This window comes from Falco punctatus (assembly GCF_963210335.1).
Source record: "Falco punctatus genome assembly, chromosome: 20".
In the NCBI taxonomy this organism is placed as follows: Eukaryota; Metazoa; Chordata; class Aves; order Falconiformes; family Falconidae; genus Falco; species Falco punctatus.
Genome location: NC_137600.1, coordinates 6,562,364 through 6,583,094, shown reverse-complemented (window position 1 = coordinate 6,583,094; position 20,731 = coordinate 6,562,364). Strand labels below are relative to the sequence as shown.

At 51.3% G+C, this 20,731-nt stretch overlaps 1 long non-coding RNA gene across 1 annotated transcript; it reads right to left on the bottom strand.

Annotated features, from left to right (window-relative positions):
* Positions 1-17,598: 17,598 nt before the first annotated feature.
* LOC308055943 lies at positions 17,599-20,278 on the bottom strand. The gene is made up of 2 exons (XR_013924655.1): positions 18,421-20,278; positions 17,599-18,386 (listed from the first exon to the last, which is right to left on the bottom strand). It is a non-coding gene; the product is annotated as an uncharacterized lncRNA (long non-coding RNA).
* Between the last annotated feature and the right edge of the window lie 453 nt (positions 20,279-20,731).

The following is a 20,731-nucleotide window of genomic DNA, read 5'->3' as shown; positions in this document are numbered from 1 at the left end:
GAGCTTTGCCCAAAACAACCACTTTGGATCATTTCAGCTGTGTTTAAAAAAAACCCAAAAAACCTCCAACAAAACACCAAAGACCACACACAAAAAAGCCCAAAACAAAACAACAAAAAACCAACAACAAAACCAGCCCCACACCACTCTATTTTTTGCTTTCTTTTTAACTTGGTAGGGTATTGTTTAGTAGGCCTCTTTCATTACATTTTCTACCCGTCAAGTTATAAAGCACCGAGTGGTCAGAGTAATTAATACGAAGTAATTCCTTAGCTGTTTGTATTCTTTAGATTTGGAAAGTCTGAACTTTACAGGAACCCTTAAACACTTTCTCGAGACATCCTTACTGGGAAGCAAATGGGTTTTAGTGCTCTGTTAGGAATCTGTTTCACTTATTTATTTATCCATTTAACGTTGTTGGGAGCTACAGTATGCTCGGCATAGGTGGTGGTTGGTGCTCTCGCTGTCTTTGCTTGCAGTCGTACCGTGGCCCTTTACTGGGGATCGTGTATGAAACAAAAGCATTGGAAAGTCGCAAGATTCTGGGTCTGAATGGGTCTGAGATTTCAGGAGAGCAGCTAAAGGAAAGATGGGCTAATTTTCTAAGTGATTAACCAAGAAACCTTCTTCCTTCCTGAACCAGCTCTCTGTTTCACCGGCAAGTGTATGTATGTCACAGCTGCTGATCTTTTACGTTCCTGGGGAATTCTTCTGGTTTAATAATTTCCTTTTGATGCTAATGGTATCTCTAATGATAAGTTATTTATTATTCTAGTACTCTGTTCTAATTATGTCTTGAAAATATTTTTTAAACTTTTAGAGGAAGATTGTATTTATCTTGATAGCAGATCTTAAGTTTTTAATAGCTATACATTTGTGTTCATGTTAAAATACTGTTTGAAGGATAAAGGGGACACATCCTCTACTTGTGGTGTTCAGGAGATCCATGTGGAAGAGCACCTGAACCATCCATGTAACGGCTTCATGTGTGTTCATACGAGCCAGCCCTGAGCGAAACGCACGAGAAGGGAGCAGAGAAGCTGTCAGGACCGCCTCGGCTTGTGTAGCTCCCAGCTGTGGCCGGGATGTGCTACGGGAGCACCGGGCAGTAAGATGAACTGAGGCGAAACCTTTCCTTACAGCTTCTGTAATGAGATCTTTCTTAACCAGTAGTAACTTCTGTAATAAGGTGGTTTGTAACAAGATACTACTTTTTAAAAAATAACTTTTGTAATAAGATGTTTTGTAATAAGGTATTTTAAATAAGTAGCACCTTCTGTAATAAAGATGTTTTTCACCGACAGTCTTGTTACCGGGAGCAGGGCGGGATGTGGTTTCCCGTGTGTGCCCTGTTGTGCCCCTGCCCAGGCAGGGTCGGCCTCAGGTGATCAGGTTCTCGTCTGCCGTTGGAAGCGTATTTTGTAGTGCCCGACAGAAATGCGGTTGCTCTGTACGCTGCCGAGGGAAACATACCCGAGCCCTGCTGTGTACCCAGCGTTCCCTTTTCTTCCTAGATCTCCGTCTGCTGGTGGACGCACCTTGGAAGCGGGGCTGCTTTCTGGCGGTGACAGACGTGCAGCAGCTGCCAGCTGGCTTCCCTTGTCAGACGTGTAGCGGTGTTGCAATAAATGGAGCTTTGGCACGGCAACGGGTGTCGCATCGGTGTTCTCTCCGTGTTCTTGATGACCAGGGGTGAGCGTGTCACAGCTGGAAGAAACAGCTGCTTCCTGTTCCAGCGGTTCTCGCTGACACGTGTATCACCCAGCGGCCGCTGCCCGGCGGAGCAGTTCCCAAGCTGGCGGCCGCTCTTCCTTTGCGCCATGTCCCAGTTCCTGCGGGGCGGCCGCGGCAGTGAGGGGGGGGGCGGTGCGCGGGGCTCACGCTGCTGCAGACACTCTGCTCTGCTCCGCTCGGCTGCGCTGCCTGCGGCGGTGGGTGCTGCCCTTGATGCTGCTGGGGGCTCTGGGCTCCGCTCGCACCTGCCTGCCTGCTGCCTGCGCGCCGCGGGGCTGCCTGCTGGCTTCTAACCCTTTGTTATTAGAAATACCGACTGGGGGGGGGGGGGGGGGAGGGTTTAAAAACAACGACCAGACATCACCAGACCCACGCAGTTTTCTTAAGCTGCAGGAAATAACTTTGGCCCAGGATTTACAGCCCAGTTTCCACCCGCCCCGGCCCTGGGCTTCCCGGGCTGCAAGCACACGTTGCTGGGCCAAGTTGAGCTTCTCATCCACCAACACCCCACAGTCCTTCTCCTCAGGGCTGCTCTCCATCCGTTCTCTGCCCAGCCTGCGCTTGTGCTTGGTGTTGCCCCAGCCCACACGCAGAACCTGGCACTTGGTGCTTCTTTCCTACTTTCCGTTAGATCTAGAGATGTGGGTGACTTCCCTTCTACGGAACATGCAGCAAGAGCACTATGTCAAATCAAGGTTCTCTCTCTTTGACTTTCAGATTTTTTTCACAGATTGGTACTTGCGTAATGGCTGCTTAGAAAAGAAATCTTTGCCCAGAGGAGCCTGCTGTGTGGCCCAGCTCTCAACGAGGTGTTCAGGCCTGGACATAACTTTTAATACCAAAGTGCAAACCAGTTCTGTTTTGATGGAGTTCTGAGAGTTCTGCCACCGTTTAGGTAACAGCATGAAACGTTGGCATGTGGCTGAACTTTGTTGATTCAATAGCTGGTAAATATTCCCTGGCCAGCCTTCCAAAAGTAATCTGCCCAGGGGGATGCAGGAGGCTTGGCAGCAAGTAAAGCAGGGCTCTGCAGGGTAGGGGGGTGGTTTCTCATTGAACGTGTCCTCAGGGAGACTGACATGTTTGAAGCAAACGGGAGGCTGGTGGAATAGGTGCACACAGCCAGTGTGCATGTTGTAAATAGATGTTATGATTGCTAGCCTTAGGCTCTGTGTTAGCAATTACTATATCCAAATATAAAAAAATTGGAAAATATCAGAGCTGCACAACAAAGGACAGCCCTGGGAAGCACAAAAGCCGGGAAACAAAACCAGTGCATTTACAGGTACCTTAACTCTGCATCTTCACGTTATATGGTTTGCTGTTAGGTGCTGGCGAAACAGAGTGTATTACTTCTGGAAGAACTAAATTCTGCAGCAGAGTAATAATGAGTGCTGCTTATCGTATGGAGCCTTTCCCTCTTTGTAGACAAGTCAGCTAAGAAGTTAATTGTATTTGTGATTGCTTTTGCTAAAAATGGTCTGGCGCTGGAGGCTGTCCCAGTGTGCCTCCCCAGCCGAGGGCAGAGCCATGTCTTTTTGCTACTCTAACGTTGTTCCTTGCTTGATAATACCGCTGTAAGGGTACCCAGTAATTCACAAGTGGAGCTGCAACCCTTTGCAGCCTGGGATCAGATGAGAAGATGCCGACAAGTGATGTTGCAAGGTGGGACACGTGCTTGCCCCGGTGTCTCACTTTCATGCACTCTTCAGCCTTTGCCCTCAAGATCGAAGTCTTTTGGCCAGGAGGCTCCGTGAGGCCATGGCTGCTTCTGGAGTGCCTTGTGCTGCATGGAAGGGGAAGAAATGAGAAGCCCTACGCTCAGTTCCTCCTCCTCCTCGCTCATAGTTCAGGAGAGAGTGCAGAACCCAGCTGGAGTGTGTGCATCCCTGTAGGGACTCTGTAACCCTAAGACTGGTAGACTTCAGAGCTTTTGGAGAGCAACTCTGAATTCATTGGGTCACAGATCTATACAACTTGCCACCAAGGGTACCACGTGATCAGTTTTCTATACAAAGTATAATTTAGCTGTTAGGCAAAGCAGAAGTTCAGGTCTCCATCTCTGGGTCCTCAGTGGAGATGTACAGCAGAGATGCAGGAGCCTCCAGGCACAATAGTGAATTGTGTAAAACAGCGCCAAGGATGCAATTAACCATTTAGCTGACTGCAGAGGCAGACGGGCACTGTATGCCAGCCGCTCCTCGTTACTACTCTCTGTCTGCACAGCCACCTTGAGAAGACCTTGGGACTATGTTAGTGAGAGAGCTCCTCACAGACACTCCGCATCACCTTGCCTTGCTCATGCTGCAGTGGCTGTCGGGGCAGCAGCGGGAAACCAGTGGGCGTTGCTCCAGCACCATGGCTGAGCGCTCAGTCTCGGGCTCTTCAGATCACGCCAGAGTGAGCCAGGAGTTTAGTTGAGGCTTGAGAAACGAAAGCACTTGTAGACGTGCCTCTCAGCTGGGAACCTTTAGGTGACGGCTGTGTAAACCCTCTCTCGGCTTTTTCTTGTTTCAAGCTAAGCTGTTTGGCTTTGCATTGTGGATGAGCACTTTTATGGCCAGAAAATAACAGAGAGGTTACTTGATGCTTCTGGATGATTGCTGTGGGCTAAATGGCATGTGCTGATGGTATCAGATGCACTTTAGCCTTGTGCTCCAAAGGAATCTGGGAGTAAAAACTCAACTGATAAACTACAAATGCACCGCATACTCTGGCTTTGGGTTCTTGAGTCATTAAAAGTAAACTGAGGCTCTCTAAAGAATAATTTTGTCCACATATGTTAAAACACGGTGGCACCTTCTGCCATTCCACTTTCAAGAAAGGAGCTTTTTCCTTTCCCCCCCTCCTCCTCCTCTGCGGTGCGCGGTGCGCAGCGGGCGAGAGGCGCGGGCATCTCCTCTGCCGGGCAGGCTCAGCCGGCAGCCTCTGCACTGCGAGGCCCAGCCAGCTCGGGCGAGTCGCCAGAGCCCCGGCGCGGCAAAGTCCCTTCAGTCCCTTCTGGCCACCCTGTCCGGACTGCGCGGCCGGGCTGAGGAGGGGGGCGGCTGCCCCGTCTCTCCCTCCCTCCCTCCCTCCCTCCAGCTCCCGGGCAGGACAAGCAAGCCAGCACCAGTGGGAAGCGCGCGCACACCATCATGTCAAAGAAAAAGAAAAATGGGCTCCGAGTGCAGGGTATTCCAAGAAAAGTGGACTTCTGATTATTTTTTCACGGAGTACAAAGAGCGAGCTGTTTGTCTGATATGCCAGTATTCAGTGTCTGCGTTCAAGGAATACAATTTGCGTCAACACTACGAAACTCAACATAAAGGTAAATATGATTCTTTGGTCGGACAAGTGAGAAAAGTTAAAATATTAAGACTGAACCATGGGTTGACAACTCAGCAAAAAACTTTTGTGAAGCAAAAGCAGCTCAATATATCATCACTTTGAGCAAGCGATCAAGTTGCCAAGCTCATAGCATGCGCTGGCAGAGCATTCATAGAGGGAGAATTTGTTACGTGTTTCGGTAAAGCACTTAGAAGAAGAATTAAATTATTTAAACTAACCCTGGTACTGAATTGGAAATTATAATTAAAAAACATACCTGCATTGTGGCAAAATACGTAGATACACTATTCATGGTGGGTGGGTGGGGTTTTTTGTTTTGAATGATCTACGCAAGTGAGTAAAGTGCTTCATATGTGAAATTGTATTAGGAGTCATCTGAAAATACTGAGGAAAAATAAAACATTGTGGAGGCAATATTGAGGCAAACCCCATCACTCGGATGCCTGGAAAAGGCAAGAGCACGCCTGCAGTCCAGGCGGTGAGGCTGTAAAGAGGCTGTGTAAGGACACCGGTGATGACTAATACCTTGTCCTCTCGAGATGCAGACTTGTGTGGTTTGCAGCAAAACAAAATAGCACGTCAGCACAGCATACGGATGCATTTCCACAAGTCATGCCAAAACGAGCTGGTTTGCCTTTACAATTCATTTATCAAAGCCGCGGGGGTCCCGGTCCCGGGGTCCCGGTCCCGGTCCGAGCCCCGTGGTTCCCGGTCCCAGCCCGGTCCGAGCCACAAGGGTCACTATCCCGGGGTTCCCGGTCCCAGTCTAGGTCTCGAGCCCTAGTCCGGTGAGTCCCGGTCCGAGCCCGGGGGTCCTTGTCCCGCTCCCGGTCCCGAGCCGCCGGGGTCCCTGTCCTGGGGGTCGTGGTCCTGGTCCGAGCCGCGGGGGTCCCAGTCCTGGTTTCGAGCCGCGGGAGTCCTGGTCCCGGGAGTCCCGGTCCCGGTCCCTGGTCCGAGCCGCAGGGGTCTCGGTTCCGAGGATCCCGGTCCCGGTCCCAAGCTGAGGGGTGTCCCGGTCCCCGGGGTCCGGTTCGGTCCCGAGCCGCCGGGTTCCCGGTCCCGAGCCGCGGGGTCACGCGTCCCAGTCAGTGGTCCAGGTCCCAGTCCTGAGCTGCGAGAATCCCGGTCCCGGTCCCGGTCCCGGTCCCGGTCCGAGCCGCGGGGGTCCCAGTCCCGGTCCCGAGCCGCGGGGTTCCCCGTCCCGAGCCGCGGGGGTCCCGGCCCTGTCCCGAGCCGCAGGGTGTCCCGGTCCCCGGGGTCTCGTTCGCCGTCCCGAGCCTCGGGGGTTCCAGTCCTCGGGGTCCCGGTCCTGGTCCCGAGCCGCGGGGGTCCCGGTCACCGGGTCCCGGTCGCGGTCTCGAGCCACGGAGGTCCCGAGTCGCCGGGGTCCCGGTCCCGGTCCCGAGCCGCCGGGGTCCCAGTACCGGTCCCGAGCCACGTGGGTCCCGGTCCCGAGCCGCGGGGGTCCCGGTCCCAGTTTCGAGCGTCGAGGGTCCCGGTCCCGGGAGTCCCGGTCCCGGTCCCTGGTCCGAGCCACAGGGGTCCCAGTCCCGGGGGTCTGGGTCCCGGTCCCTGGTCCGAGCCGCAGGGGTCTCGGTTCCGAGGATCCCAGTCCCGGTCCCGAGCCGCCGGGGTCCCGGTCCCTAACCGCGGGGGTCCCGGTCCCTAACCGCGGGGGTCACGGCTCCCAGTGGTCCCGGTCCCAGTCCTGAGCTGCGAGAATGCCGGTCCCGGTCCCGGTTTCGGTCCGAGCCGCGAGGGTCCCAGTCCCGGTCTCGGTCCAAGCCGTGGGGGTCCCAGTCCTGGTTTCGAGCTTCGAGGGTCCCGGTCCTGGGAGTCCCGGTCCCGGTCCCTGGTCCAAGCCGCAGGGGTCCACTCCCGGGGTCTTGGCCCTAGTCCCGGTCCGAGCCGCGGGGGGATCCCGGTCTCGATCCCCAGCCGCGGGGGTCCCGGTCCCGGGGTCTTGGCCCCAGTCCCGGTCCGAGCCGCGGGGGTCTCGGTTCCGAGGATCCCGGTCCCGGTCCCGATCCGCGGTGGTCCGGGTCCCCGGAGTCCCGGTCGCGGTCCCGAGCCGCGGGGGTCCCGGTCCCCGGGGTCCGGAGGTCCCGGTCCCGAGCCTCGGGGGTCCCGGTCACAGGGGTCCCGGTCGCGGTCCCGAGCCACGGGGGTCCCGGGTCCCGGTGGTCTAGGTCCCAGTCCTGAGCTGCGAGAATCCCGGTCCCGGTCCCGGTCTCGGTCCGAGCCGCGGGGGTCCCAGTCCCGGTTCCGAGCCGCGGGGGTCCCGGTGCCGGGAGTCCCGGTCCCGGTCCCTGGTCCGAGCCGCAGGGGTCTCGGTTCCGAGGATCCCGGTCGCGGTCCCGAGCAGCGAGGGTCCCGGTCCCCGGGGTCCCGGTCGCGGTCCCGAGCCGAGCCGCGGGGGTCCCAGTCCCGGTCCCGAGCCGCGGGGTTCCCCGTCCCGAGCCGCGGGGGTCCCGGCCCTGTCCCGAGCCGCAGGGTGTCCCGGTCCCCGGGGTCTCGTTCGCCGTCCCGAGCCGCGGGGGTCCCGGTCACCGGGTCCCGGTCGTGGTCTCGAGCCACGGAGGTCCCGAGTCGCCGGGGTCCCGGTCCCGAGCCGCGGGGGTCCCAGTCCCGGTCCCGAGCCGCGGGGTTCCCCGTCCCGAGCCGCGGGGTCCCGGCCCCGTCCCGAGCCGCAGGGTGCACCGGTCCCCGGGGTCCCGGTCGCGGTTCCGAGCCGCGGGGGTCCCGGTTCGAGCCACGGGGGTCCTGTTCTCGGTCCCGAGCCTCAGAGTGTCCCGGTCCCCGGGGTCCCGGTCGCGGTCCCGAGCCGCCGGGGTCCCAGTCCCGGTCCCGAGCCACGTGGGTCCCGGTCCCGAGCCGCGGGGGTCCCGGTCCCGGTTTCGAGCGTCGAGGGTCCCGGTCCCGGGAGTCCCGGTCCCGGGGGTCCCGGTCCCGGTCCCTGGTCCGAGCCACAGGGGTCCCAGTCCCGGGGGTCTGGGTCCCGGTCCCTGGTCCGAGCCGCAGGGGTCTCGGTTCCGAGGATCCCGGTCCCAGTCCCGAGCTGAGGGGTGTCCCGGTCCCCGGGGTCCGGTTCGGTCCCGAGCCGCCGGGGTCCCGGTCCCGAGCCGCGGGGGTCACGGCTCCCAGTGGTCCCGGTCCCAGTCCTGAGCTGCGAGAATGCCGGTCCCGGTCCCGGTTTCGGTCCGAGCCGCGAGGGTCCCAGTCCCGGTCTCGGTCCAAGCCGTGGGGGTCCCAGTCCTGGTTTCGAGCTTCGAGGGTCCCGGTCCTGGGAGTCCCGGTCCCGGTCCCTGGTCCAAGCCGCAGGGGTCCACTCCCGGGGTCTTGGCCCTAGTCCCGGTCCGAGCCGCGGGGGGATCCCGGTCTCGATCCCCAGCCGCGGGGGTCCCGGTCCCGGGGTCTTGGCCCCAGTCCCGGTCCGAGCCGCGGGGGTCTCGGTTCCGAGGATCCCGGTCCCGGTCCCGATCCGCGGTGGTCCGGGTCCCCGAAGTCCCGGTCGCGGTCCCGAGCCGCGGGGGTCCCGGTCCCCGGGGTCCGGAGGTCCCGGTCCCGAGCCTCGGGGGTCCCGGTCACAGGGGTCCCGGTCGCGGTCCCGAGCCACGGGGGTCCCGGGTCCCGGTGGTCTAGGTCCCAGTCCTGAGCTGCGAGAATCCCGGTCCCGGTCCCGGTCTCGGTCCGAGCCGCGGGGGTTCCAGTCCCGGTTCCGAGCCGCGGGGGTCCCGGTGCCGGGAGTCCCGGTCCCGGTCCCTGGTCCGAGCCGCAGGGGTCTCGGTTCCGAGGATCCCGGTCGCGGTCCCGAGCAGCGAGGGTCCCGGTCCCCGGGGCCCCGGTCGCGGTCCCGAGCCGCGGGGGTCCCGATCCAGAGCCGCGGGGGTCACGGGTCCCAGCGGTCCAGGTCCCAGTCCTGAGCTGCGAGAATGCCGGTCCTGGTCCGAGCCGCGGCGGTCCCAGTCCCGGGGGTCTGGGTCCCGGTCCCTGCTCCGAGCCACGGGGGTCTCGGTTCCGAGGATCCCGGTCACGGTCCCAAGCCGCGGGGGTCTCGGTTACAGGGGTCCCTGTGCCGAGCCACGTGGGTCCCTGTTCCGAGCCGCGGGGGGTCCTGGTCCCCGGGGTCCAGAGGTCCCCGTCCCGCGCCGCGGGGGTCCCGGTCCCTGGGGTCCCGGTCCGGGTCCGAGCCGCGGTGGTCCCAGTCCCCAGGGTCCCGGTTCGGTCCCGAGCCGCGGGTGTCACGGGTCCCAGTGGTCCAGGTCCCAGTCCTGAGCTGCGAGAATCCCGGTCCCAGTCCCGGTCCCGGTCCGAGCTGCGGGGGTCCCAGTCCCGGGGGTCCGCGTCCCGGTCTTGATCCCCAGCCGCGGGGGTCCCGGTCCCGGTCCCTGGTCCGAGGCGCAGGGGTCCGGTCCCGGGGTCTTGGCCCCAGTCCCGGTCCGAGCCGCGGGGGTCCCGGTCCCTGTCCCGAGCCGCCGGGTTCCCGGTCCCGAGCCGCGGGGTCACGCGTCCCAGTCAGTGGTCCAGGTCCCAGTCCTGAGCTGCGAGAATCCCGGTCCCGGTCCAAGCCGCGGGGGTCCCAGTCCCGGTCCCGAGCCGCGGGGTTCCCCGTCCCGAGCCGCGGGGGTCCCGGCCCTGTCCCGAGCCGCAGGGTGTCCCGGTCCCCGGGGTCTCGTTCGCCGTCCCGAGCCTCGGGGGTTCCAGTCCTCGGGGTCCCGGTCGCGGTCCCGAGCCACGAGGGTCCCGGGTCCCGGTGGTCTAGGTCCCAGTCCTGAGCTGCGAGAATCCCGGTCCCGGTCCCGGTCTCGGTCCGAGCCGCGGGGGTTCCAGTCCCGGTTCCGAGCCGCGGGGGTCCCGGTCCCGGTCCCTGGTCCGAGCCGCCGGGGTCTCGGTTCCGAGGATCCCGGTCGCGGTCCCGAGCAGCGAGGGTCCCGGTCCCCGGGGCCCCGGTCGCGGTCCCGAGCCACGTGGGTCCCGGTCCCGAGCTGCGGGGGTCCCAGTCCCGGTCTCGAGCCGCAGGGTGTCCCGGTCCCAGGGGTCTAGGTCCGGGCAAGTGTAGTACCCACTTCTGGTCGCCAGGTGGCAGCAGGTCCCCACCAGCCCTGTGCTGAGCACTGGCCGGGCGAGCCCTGGGCCGGGTCTCAGCCCAGTTTACACCACCGGACCCCGGGAGTGCCCGCTGCGGCTGCGGGGTGCCCTGCGCTCTGCCCTTTGCCCACTCGCAGCCCGGGCACTCATACTCATTGCCTCCGTATGCAAAAGCACCCACGTGCCTCAAGCATTTCAGTCCTTTGCGTATGATGCGCTCTGTTTCGCTGTGGGAAACGGGTGCATTTGCTCTGTTTGCATTTGGAAGCAGCTGTTAGTAACAGCACCTTTAAATTATTTTTTTACAAAAGAGAAGAGACCTTGCAAGACTGCCCTTTTTGAGTAGGGAAAAACGAGCGGTGTAAATATGTGGCTTAGGAGAAGCTCCCACTAGGTTTCCCCTTGCACCACTAAGCCATCACGAGCTCTTGTGTTCACAGCCGCTCCCCGTGACGGGAAAGTCAGCCGTTACCGGAGCGAAGGGGTGCAGAGTACGCGGCAGGGGCGAAAGGTGGGACAAGGGAGCGGGGTCTTTCCTCCTCCTGCCTCCCTCCCTCCCCCCCCCCGCCCCCCGCCCCCCTTTCCGCTGTGCCAGCCGGTCGGAGGGGCAGCTCGGTTGCTCTCGGCAGCGCGTCTGTAAGCGAGTGCAGCGCTCTGCAGGGCGGAGTCAGCGGCGGGCGGGGGGCTGTGACACCGAGCGGCAGCTGCTCTCGGCCAGCAGCTTCGCCTCGGGACCGAGCCCCCCCAGGCAGCCGCTGTGGGCACAGCCCGCACCCCCCCGCAGAGCCCCGGGGCCGGCAGGCTGAGGGGAGCCCGCGGCGGCACCGAGCCCCGGCCCCGCGCGGAACGGCAGCCCAGCCCCCGCCCGCCGCAGCTCGAACGGGCGGCTGGTGCTTCTTCTCGTGCTGGTGCTTCTCACTTTGCCCCGGTAGCCGTGCGGAGCGCACCACAGGAGCTGTGCTGCCCGCTTTCTGGGGCGAGATGCGGAACCGCTGCCTTTGCACTTGTCCGCAGCCAAAATGCTGCGTAAGCCGGGTTTTGGCTAGCTAGCGACTATGAAGTCGTTCTCGAAGCAAGTGGTGGAGTCATAGTGTTACCGAAATCTCGGAATGAAGAACTTATCGACACCAATGTGATGTAGATAAGCAGACACTTCTTTATTGACGGCTGCGTGCGTGAGCGAGTCCTCTCACGATCAACGCACGCCAGGTCTCAAAATCAGACACCATATATAGAACTTATTCATACATATTCATTAAGTATTCATGCATAATCATAATATTTCCAGTAAATCATTAACATATTCTCCTCCTATATCCGATTCTGCGCAGTAGAGCTTAGAAAGGTCTAGAAATGGGTCTGGGGTACCATTTGGGTAGGTGGTATGTGAGTCGGTGGTCGCGATCTCCCCCTGCCGGATTTACCTGCTACTAAAGTGCACGGTTTCTTGGCAGGTAACCACAAGCTGTTCCAGTCGACTCTCCCCAGTTTCCATTAATCTCATATTCTTCTGACATCTCAATACACTTTCTACATACAGAAGACTGGTCAGATACAAAGAAACCTTTCAAACCCTAAATTATTACCGAAGTTTCAACAATAATTCCAGCCCATTCTTCTGGCCTTGGTACGGGATGTACAGAGGGTCTCATAGCAGCTTTTACTGAGCAGTTATAAGTTTCCTCAAAATATATTTTTATCCTTCTATATTTCTATTCTATAAAATAATTCTATAAAATCAAATAATCAATCAAATAAAGTCAATCAATCTTAACTTATTAACAAATCGATAACATTTCCCCCCTTGAAAGTGTTGAAAATCATTATTTCAATACTTTCACATTATTTACATATCATTTGTTTCAACATATTTTGGTGGTGGGCTATACCTTGGTGGACTAGTAGGTACTTCTCTCATAATCATACGATTGACTGCAATCCTACTGGTAAACTGCTTCTTCAAACATGCATATACTAGCATGATCATCAAAAAGACAATCAGTAACAAAAACAAAGTTTTGATTATGGATTGTATCCAAGAGCTCAAGTGTTGCAGAATGGCTGTGTGATCACGGCCATGACTCCCTTAAAGATCTTTGTGAAACAAAGTTAGCGTAAGTTAGCTGAAGCAGGCCTTGCAGCTGTGCTGAGGCATGCTGATAAGGAAGCTGAGAAAAACACACTGACCTTGTGCCTAATGCTGTAAATAACTTTGAGGAATTTGCATAGACAAAAGAGAAAAAAAATATGTAGCCAGCTAACCGCAGAAACCGCAAGTAGGAGGACGTATGAAAATGTAACCCTTTAGAGCTTAGCCAATTAGCAGATGACTAGTAGGCATAATTAACTGGAACTGTATATGAGACATCATCGCGCCGTAATAAATCGAAGCTTGCTTTATCACTCATACTGAGTTTGCCCGCTTGACTTCCCTCACCGTCAACATTCAAGTTCCATCCTAATTTGTTAAAAATTTTTCCAAGCCAATCTTCTGACATATCCTTTTGAATTGTTTCAGTTTCTTTTTCAATTTTTCCTAATAGGTCTAGATCATGTTCCACATCCTGAGTGACATTTGGAATGTGGATACAACAGTGGTCCAGTTCATCCTTGAGATATCCACATACTCCATGTTCTTTAAGTAGGAGCATATCTCATGCCATTCTATTTTGTAAAGTCATTCTAGAGGTCGCCTGTAATTGTATGTTCAATTCCTTAAACCCCTTTTTAGTAACGTTTGCTAATTTTTCCACTCGACCAGTTAACTGATAGAGCCATGCTCTGTTTCTGTATGAAGCTATAGGATTTAAAAGTGATTCAAGTGCCCAGCCAATTTTCATTCCTGTAGATGGTTCATTCCAATTATCATCATTTGTCTCAGATCTCTTTATTCGTTTCAGTTCTATATTCTCTAGGGATCCTCTAAATGGTGATTTCTTCCAAATCGGACACAATGTTGGCATGCCTAAAGTGATTTGTTTCACTTTACCATCTAATGGTAGATGAGTGGTCCAGGTTCCATCTCTTAATGCCCGAATTAAAAATATCCTGGACTTCAAATAGTAGTTTTACTACAACTAAACAAAGTTCCTTTTCTAACTGTAAAAGTGCTGGTTAAATTGAGAGTGTTCTTAAGACCTCGACAAAACCAACCATATTTTAAAACAGTGGCCTACAGAGGAATTCTTTGGATTACTAAGTCTGCTTTACTGCAATCATACACTTTTTCACATTTCCACCATGGCACTATTTTATTTTCCTTCTCTCCCGATGAAGTTGACCTATCATTGACCCAGGGTAATACTGAAAAAACTTTTCCATCCCAGGTGAAACACCAAGAAGTTCTTGCCATATACTGAAAATGGGAAAATATGGACATAGACCATAGAGAGTCCCGTTGTTCTACTAATTGGGTACCTTGGCCAGTTTTGTTACACTTCCATTTCATGATACTTCTGCTCACATTGGTTTTAAGTTGTTCATCATAAGAACACCATCCTAACTGGAGATTTGGACCCCCAGGAAGAAGAACTCAAGCTATGGCACTAGGTCGGGATCCTGTTATAAAATCATAATTCAATAGTTTGGTTTTTTTTTTTTTTTTTTTACAATCTGTTTCTTTACCTGGCGACTTCCACTGTTTTCTAATAACCTTTACTTGTTCATACCATTGAGTTACTGGCCTCTGTTCACAATAGTTGGTTTCATTTTTATGTTCCAGGTTAGTCAGATTCATAGTTAAAATTCCCCATGGAATAGATTCACCTACTGCCCTTGGTATTGGCAAACAAGCAGTGATCTGCGTGACATTTTGTAAATTGGCAAATTCTTTAATCAATCCTACCATCAAATTTTCCTCAGCCATTTGTTTGGGAATGTCAATTACTTGTTCTGTTTCTATTAGTCTTTTGTTCCTGTCCACCAAGCCGGCCCATGATCCCACCAACACTACCGACCAAAATAAAATCCAATATAAAAATTAGACATGTTTCAGAGTCAATTTTAAAGTCTCTGAGTCACGATTGACAATCTTCCATGGAGTAGGTGCTTTCTTCACTCAAGTACAATGTATCCAAGCATCTGATTCTGCTATCTTGATAGCTGTAAAAGTGGTTAACAGTATCTGGAAAGGTCTTCTCCAGCGCTCCTGCAAAGGTTCGGAGGTCCAGGTCTTCACATAGACATAGTCTCCTGGTTGGAAATCATGCACTGAATTTTCCAGGGGTAAAGGTCTATTCCAAATTACTACACTCCAAATCGCAGCCAAAGTTTTCCTTAGAGAAAGCAAATAGTAATACACATCTTGTTTTCCTTTTACATGTATGTTTAGATTTGGTTCTGGAGACTCATATGGTTTTCCATATAATAATTCATAAGGACTGACTGAGGTTCCACTCTTTGGCTGTACCCTGATTCATAATAATGCCAATGAAAGTGCCTGAGGCCACTTTAGACTGGTTTCTTGACAAATTTTACTTATTTGTCGTTTCAAAGTTTGATTCATCCTCTCCACTTTTCCACTAAATTGTGGTCTCCAAGACGCATGCAAATCCCAATTAATACCCAATGCTTTGCTAACACTTTGGACTACTTCAGCCACAAAGTGTGGACCTCTGTCAGAGGAAATTCCAATAGGAACTCCAAATCTCGGAATTATTTCTTGTAATAACCACTTCACAACCTCTTTTTGCTTGTGTGGTGCGACAGGGAAGGGCTTCTGGCCATCCTGTAAAAGTATATCAACCCTTACCAGGATGTACCGGTACCCATTTTGTCTAGGTAACTCTGAAAAATCTACTTGCCAATAATCTCCAGGTTCTGTACCAGGTTTCAGTCTACCCATTTGAACCTTTTTCTTAATCACTGGATTATTTTTCAAACATACTTCACACTTTGCAGTTACCATTTTAGCTATTCCTAACATCTTAACTGATATTACTTGCTTTCGTAAAGATGTTACTAAGGCTTCTGCTCCTCAGTGACATTCCTGATGTCTTTGAATTATCTCTCTCATCAAAAGAGGTGGAATTACTACCTGTCCATTAGGAGTTATCCACCATCCAGCTACGTTTTTCCTAGCATTTAATAACTGACCCAATTTGTCATCTTCCTCTGAATATCTCGGTTTTTCCCTGGGAAGGGTTACTGTTTTAGAAGGAATTATTGCCATTTGCAATGCTTGTTTCTTTGCTACCTTTTTTCTTTTTTTTTTCTTTTTTTCTGTTCTATCAGCTAAATTATTCCCAGCTATTATTTTTGTATTCCCAATCTGGTGTGCCTTACAGTGCATGATTGCTACTTGATCTGGCTTTTGAACTGCTTGCAATAATCGTAAAATTTCTGTTTGATGTTTAATGTTTGATCCCTGAGAGGACAATAACCCCCTCTCTTTCCACAAAGCTCCATGGACATGCACTACCCCAAAGGCATATTTTGAATCAGTCCAGATATTTACTCTCTTGTCTTTTCTTAGTTCTAAGGCTCGAATTAAAGCGATGAGTTCTGCCTTTTGGGCTGATGTGGTACTCGCCAATGCTCCTGCTTCTATAGCTGTAGTCTCTGTTGTTACCGCATATCCGGCGTATCGGACTCCTTGTTCCATAAAGCTGCTTCCATCAGTATACAGTTCCCAGTCTGGTCGCTCCAATGGCACATCCTTCAGATCTTCACGACTGGAATAAACATACTCGATGGCAGCCAAGCAGTCATGTTCCAGTCGTCCTTCTTCCTGTATGGAACTTAAAAACACTGCAGGATTTACCAGGTTAGTTGTCTTTAGAATCACATCATCTTGTTCAGTCAATACCACCTGGTATTTCATCATTCGGCTGGGGGACAGCCAATGTCCCCCCTTCTGTTCTAGGACAGTTATCACCATGTGTGGAACATAGACTGTTATTGTTCTTCCCAAAGTCAATTTCCGAGCTTCTTGTATGAGCATCACTGTTGCGGCCACTGCTCGAAGGCAGTTTGGCCACCCTTTACTCACTGTGTCCAGTTGTTTAGAGAAATATCTGACTGGTCGTTTCCAGCTTCCTGTCCTCTGGGTTAGTACTCCCAGTGCCAGGTGTTGCCTTTCATGAACAAACAGCTGGAAATCTTTGGTTAGATCCAGCAGTCCCAAGGCAGGTGCAGACATTATGGCACGTTTTAACTCTACAAAAGCCTTTTGCTGTTGTGGGCCCCATACAAAGGGAAAATTCTTTTGGGCCTCGTACAGCGGTTTAGCTATTAGCCCATAGTTCATGATCCAAAGACGACACCACCCGCTCATTCCCAAAAACGCTCTGAGTTCATGAATATTTCTCGGCTCGGGTATACCACAAATAGCTTCTGTGCGATCTTTTCCTAATTGTAGTTGTCCTTTTGAAATCTCAAAGCCGAGATATATCACAGTCTGGCAGGCTATCTGGGCTTTCTTCCTGGATACCTTGTACCCATTTAGTCCCAGGAAATTCAAGAGGTCAATAGTCACCTGTATACAAATAAATCTTTCTTCTGTAGCAATCAATATGTCATCCACATATTGTAAAAGTAAATGCCCAGGTCTTGATTTATCCTGTTTCCAGATTTCAAATTCCTTTGCTAACTGATTTCCAAATATAGTTGGACTGTTTTTAAATCCTTGGGGTAATCTAGCCCATGTCAGCTGCATCTTTCGCCCAGTTTGAGGATTTTCCCATTCAAAAGCAAACAGTTTTCTGCTTTCCTTTTCCAAAGGTATACAAAAGAAAGCAGCTTTTAAATCAAGCACTGTAAACCACTGATAATTCTCCCTCAATGCTGTTAACAGTGTGTAAGGGTTTGCTACTACAGGATAAATATCCTTAACTATTTGATTTACTGCTCTCAAGTCTTGTACCAGTCTATATTCACCCGAAGGTTTTCTGACTGGTAAATTAGGAGTATTATACTCAGATTCACATTCTTCCAAAATTTTATACTCCAAAAATTTATCACTCCATTTCTTCAATTCCTGTCTCACTTCCGGTTTGATTGGATATTGTTTAATTCTCACTGTTCCTGCCCCTTCCTTCAAATCTATTTTAACAGGTTCTGCTAGTTTCGATTTACCAGGAATATTTGTTTCCCATACAGTAGGGATCACTGCCAAATCCACCTCCGGTGGAATTTCTTGTTCCTTTACTTTTTCTTGTATCATCAGGATTTCTCCCGTTTTTGACTCGGGTATTTTCAAGAAAAATTCTCCTTCGTCAAAAACAATCTGTGCATTTAATTTGGATAACAAGTCTCTTCCTAAGAAGGGTATCCACTCCCAATCTCACAATTTGAACAATATTTTTTTCCACTTTCTTATTATCAGAAGTTATAGCCATTACCAAATTATCTCTAATAGTTAGCTTACATTCATCCTGCCAATCCTTTCTTTGTCTTAAATAAAAAAAAACAAATCCACATCTGGCATTTTATTCCATTTCCCTTCTCTTTTACAATACAGCATTAACTGCAGAATAGTGTTATAATTCAGTGTCCCATTCGTGGGCCACTTTTCCTGATCATCCAATATATACAAAGGCCACCAATTATTACAATACTCAAATTATTACAATACTCAATCACCTGGCTCTTTTGCAGATCATCCTGTAAATTTCCTCAATGTGCCAATAAACATCCCAACAAAGAATTTTTCGGGATTTTGTCATTTACAGCAAGATTACCCATGCTTTTACTTTTAAACAACCGAGTTAACTTAGTTGCCATGGTGTAATCACTCACAATACAGTACACAATTATTCAACTCTGTCACTCCGATCCGCGGATCCACACCCCACACTCGCTTTCGTTCTCAATTACACATCTCACCCTTACAGCCACACTCACACTTTCCCACAGTTACTTTAAACAAACATATAACACAATATTATACCTCTTAATTTTCTTCTTAATACACAAACTCACAAAACCAACAAAAAACCCCAAAAACTTCTTCTAACTTCTTGTTAGAGGCACTACCTTAGAGAACACTATAGCATATAGTTTCTCTTGTTTCCACTTTTGTCCAACCCTGCAATAGCTTTCGCTTATGTCTTACGGGCAGACGCCTAGGCTTCCACTTCCGCAAGGATCCTTTTAGTCCAACCCTGCGCAGCTTTCACCGCGTCTGACAGGCAGACTTACTCAGTGAGACTCAAACTCACTGGTGGGTCTCCGACCCACTCCTTACCATACACTTATTATAGTGGGACTCCTACCCACTTCCTCTAGTGCACTTACTCACTTACTTTAGTGGGACTCCGACCCACTTACTACAATTAAAAAAAAGAAGTGTCTTACCAAATATCCAGGGAACGTCGCGAAGAGCCTTACGGATCGGGGATCGATGGGTATCCCCGAGAAATCCTCGGTGCCGGCTGGAACCGATCAGGTCCCCGACTCCTCCGGTCTCCTTCAGCGAGGTCCCATCTGGGTCGCCAAAACTGTTACCGAAATCTCGGAATGAAGAACTTATCGACACCAATGTGATGTAGATAAGCAGACACTTCTTTATTGACGGCCGGGTGCGTGAGTGAGTCCTCTCACGATCAACGCACGCCAGGTCTCAAAATCAGACACCATAAATAGAACTTATTCATACATATTCATTAAGTATTCATACATAATCATAGTATTTCCAGTAAATCATTAACATACTCTCCTCCTATATCCGATTCTGCGCAGTAGAGCTTAGAAAGGTCTAGAAATGGGTCTGGGGTACGATTTGGGTAGGTGGTATGTGAGTCGGTGGTCGCGATCTCCCCCTGCCAGAATTACCTGCTACTAAAGTGCACGGTTTCTTGGCAGGTAACCACAAGCTGTTCCAGTCGACTCTTCCCAATTTCCATTAATCTCATATTCTGACATCTCAATACACTTTCAACATACAGAAGACTGGTCAGATACAAAGAAACCTTTCAAACCCTAAATTATTACCGAAGTTTCAACAATAATTCCAGCCCATTCTTCTGGCCTTGGTACGGGATGTACAGAGGGTCTCATAGCAGCTTTTACTGAGCAGTTATAAGTTTCCTCAAAATATATTTTTATCCTTCTATATTTCTATTCTATAAAATAATTCTATAAAATCAAATAATCAATCAAATAAAGTCAATCAATCTTAACTTATTAACAAATCGGTAACAATAGTATACTACTGTGTGTGGGTGAGTGTCCCGCAACCCAGGGGAAAAGTGTCTGAGCTGCAGCAACAGCAAACTAGTTGTCCGATACAACAGTTGAAGGGAAAGTCTCGCGCTTCCCCTGTTCCAGCCTTGCAGTCCTGCTACTGCTTGTTGTGTTTGGTGAGCATAAGGACCGCTGAGCTGGCTGGAACTGACTGAAATAAGGACTGGTTGAGCTGACCAAATAGCGAGTCTCCCCTAGAAAAAGACCATTACTATAGTTATACAGCAAACACCCTAAAAATCATTCTTCTTGTTTAAGTTTTATAAGAAATATATATATATATATAAAAAGAAATATTTAAAGAACTGTATAGATCTGTGCTAGAAAACCTAGGACATCTACTTACAGGTAGTACAGTAGAACTCCTCCTTACTGATTCAAAACAATCCATCCAAGACACAAGCTGAGGAAAAACTTCTGCTGTTTTTGAGTCGGTTACTGTACTCTGTCAGCAGCACATTGCTGGAGACAGAAGAGAAGAATTAATGTCTTCTGGAAGAATACAGTGTCCAAAAGAAATGCAAACCCAGCATCACTAAATTTGCACCCCAATCTAGAATGTTAACTGTGTCCTCAACAGCATCAAAACAGGTTTGCAAATGCACAAAATTTATAACTATTGCATGTATTGTTGCGATGACGTAATGAAAATAAAAAGGCATGCCCAGTGACTAATGTTCACTCTGATTGAATACTTATTTCCATTGAATTTTAAACTCATTGGATGAAAAACTTGCTCAACAACTTTTTTTTTTTTCTGGAAAAGAGCCCTTTAGCAAGTGTTGTGACCACTCCTTAAATGGTTTTCAGTTCAGTGGTCCCCCTAAAGAGTTCTCCAGTTAAGCTCATTCTATTATGCACGTGTGAAATATTTTTTTTCTTCCTAGCCTCAAGTTTTCTTTTAACCTAAACGTAGCTAGCTTAAATTGATATCACCTAGGCTCTTTTACCTTTATGCTACTCTTTTCCAATAGCCACGATGTTTTGTTCGCCTCTCAGATGGGAAAAGTGTGTGGTTGTAGAATGGTAGTGCATTTTTGTCCATGGGGTACAAAAACAAGGGCGTATTGGAACCACGCTGTTACAGGTCTGAATGTTAAAGCTTGATCTAAAAACAAAAGAGTTAACAGAATAGTGATTTGAATTCAAAAAAAAAAAAGGGAAAGGCGGGGCGGGGGGAGACACGGACACGACACACACCAGAATACAGTAATATTATCCGGAAATCCTGCATCTTTGCATCTCACGTACATTCTCATTGTTTCTTCACTCCTTTCCTGTTTGCACAGGTGAAATGGATCAGCACTTCATGTGGCAAGTTGTTTTTCTTCCCTTCCTCCTGAAGGGGAGGCAACTCCCTGCTACTCTTGGACTTCTTTGTTTCAGCAACACCTTG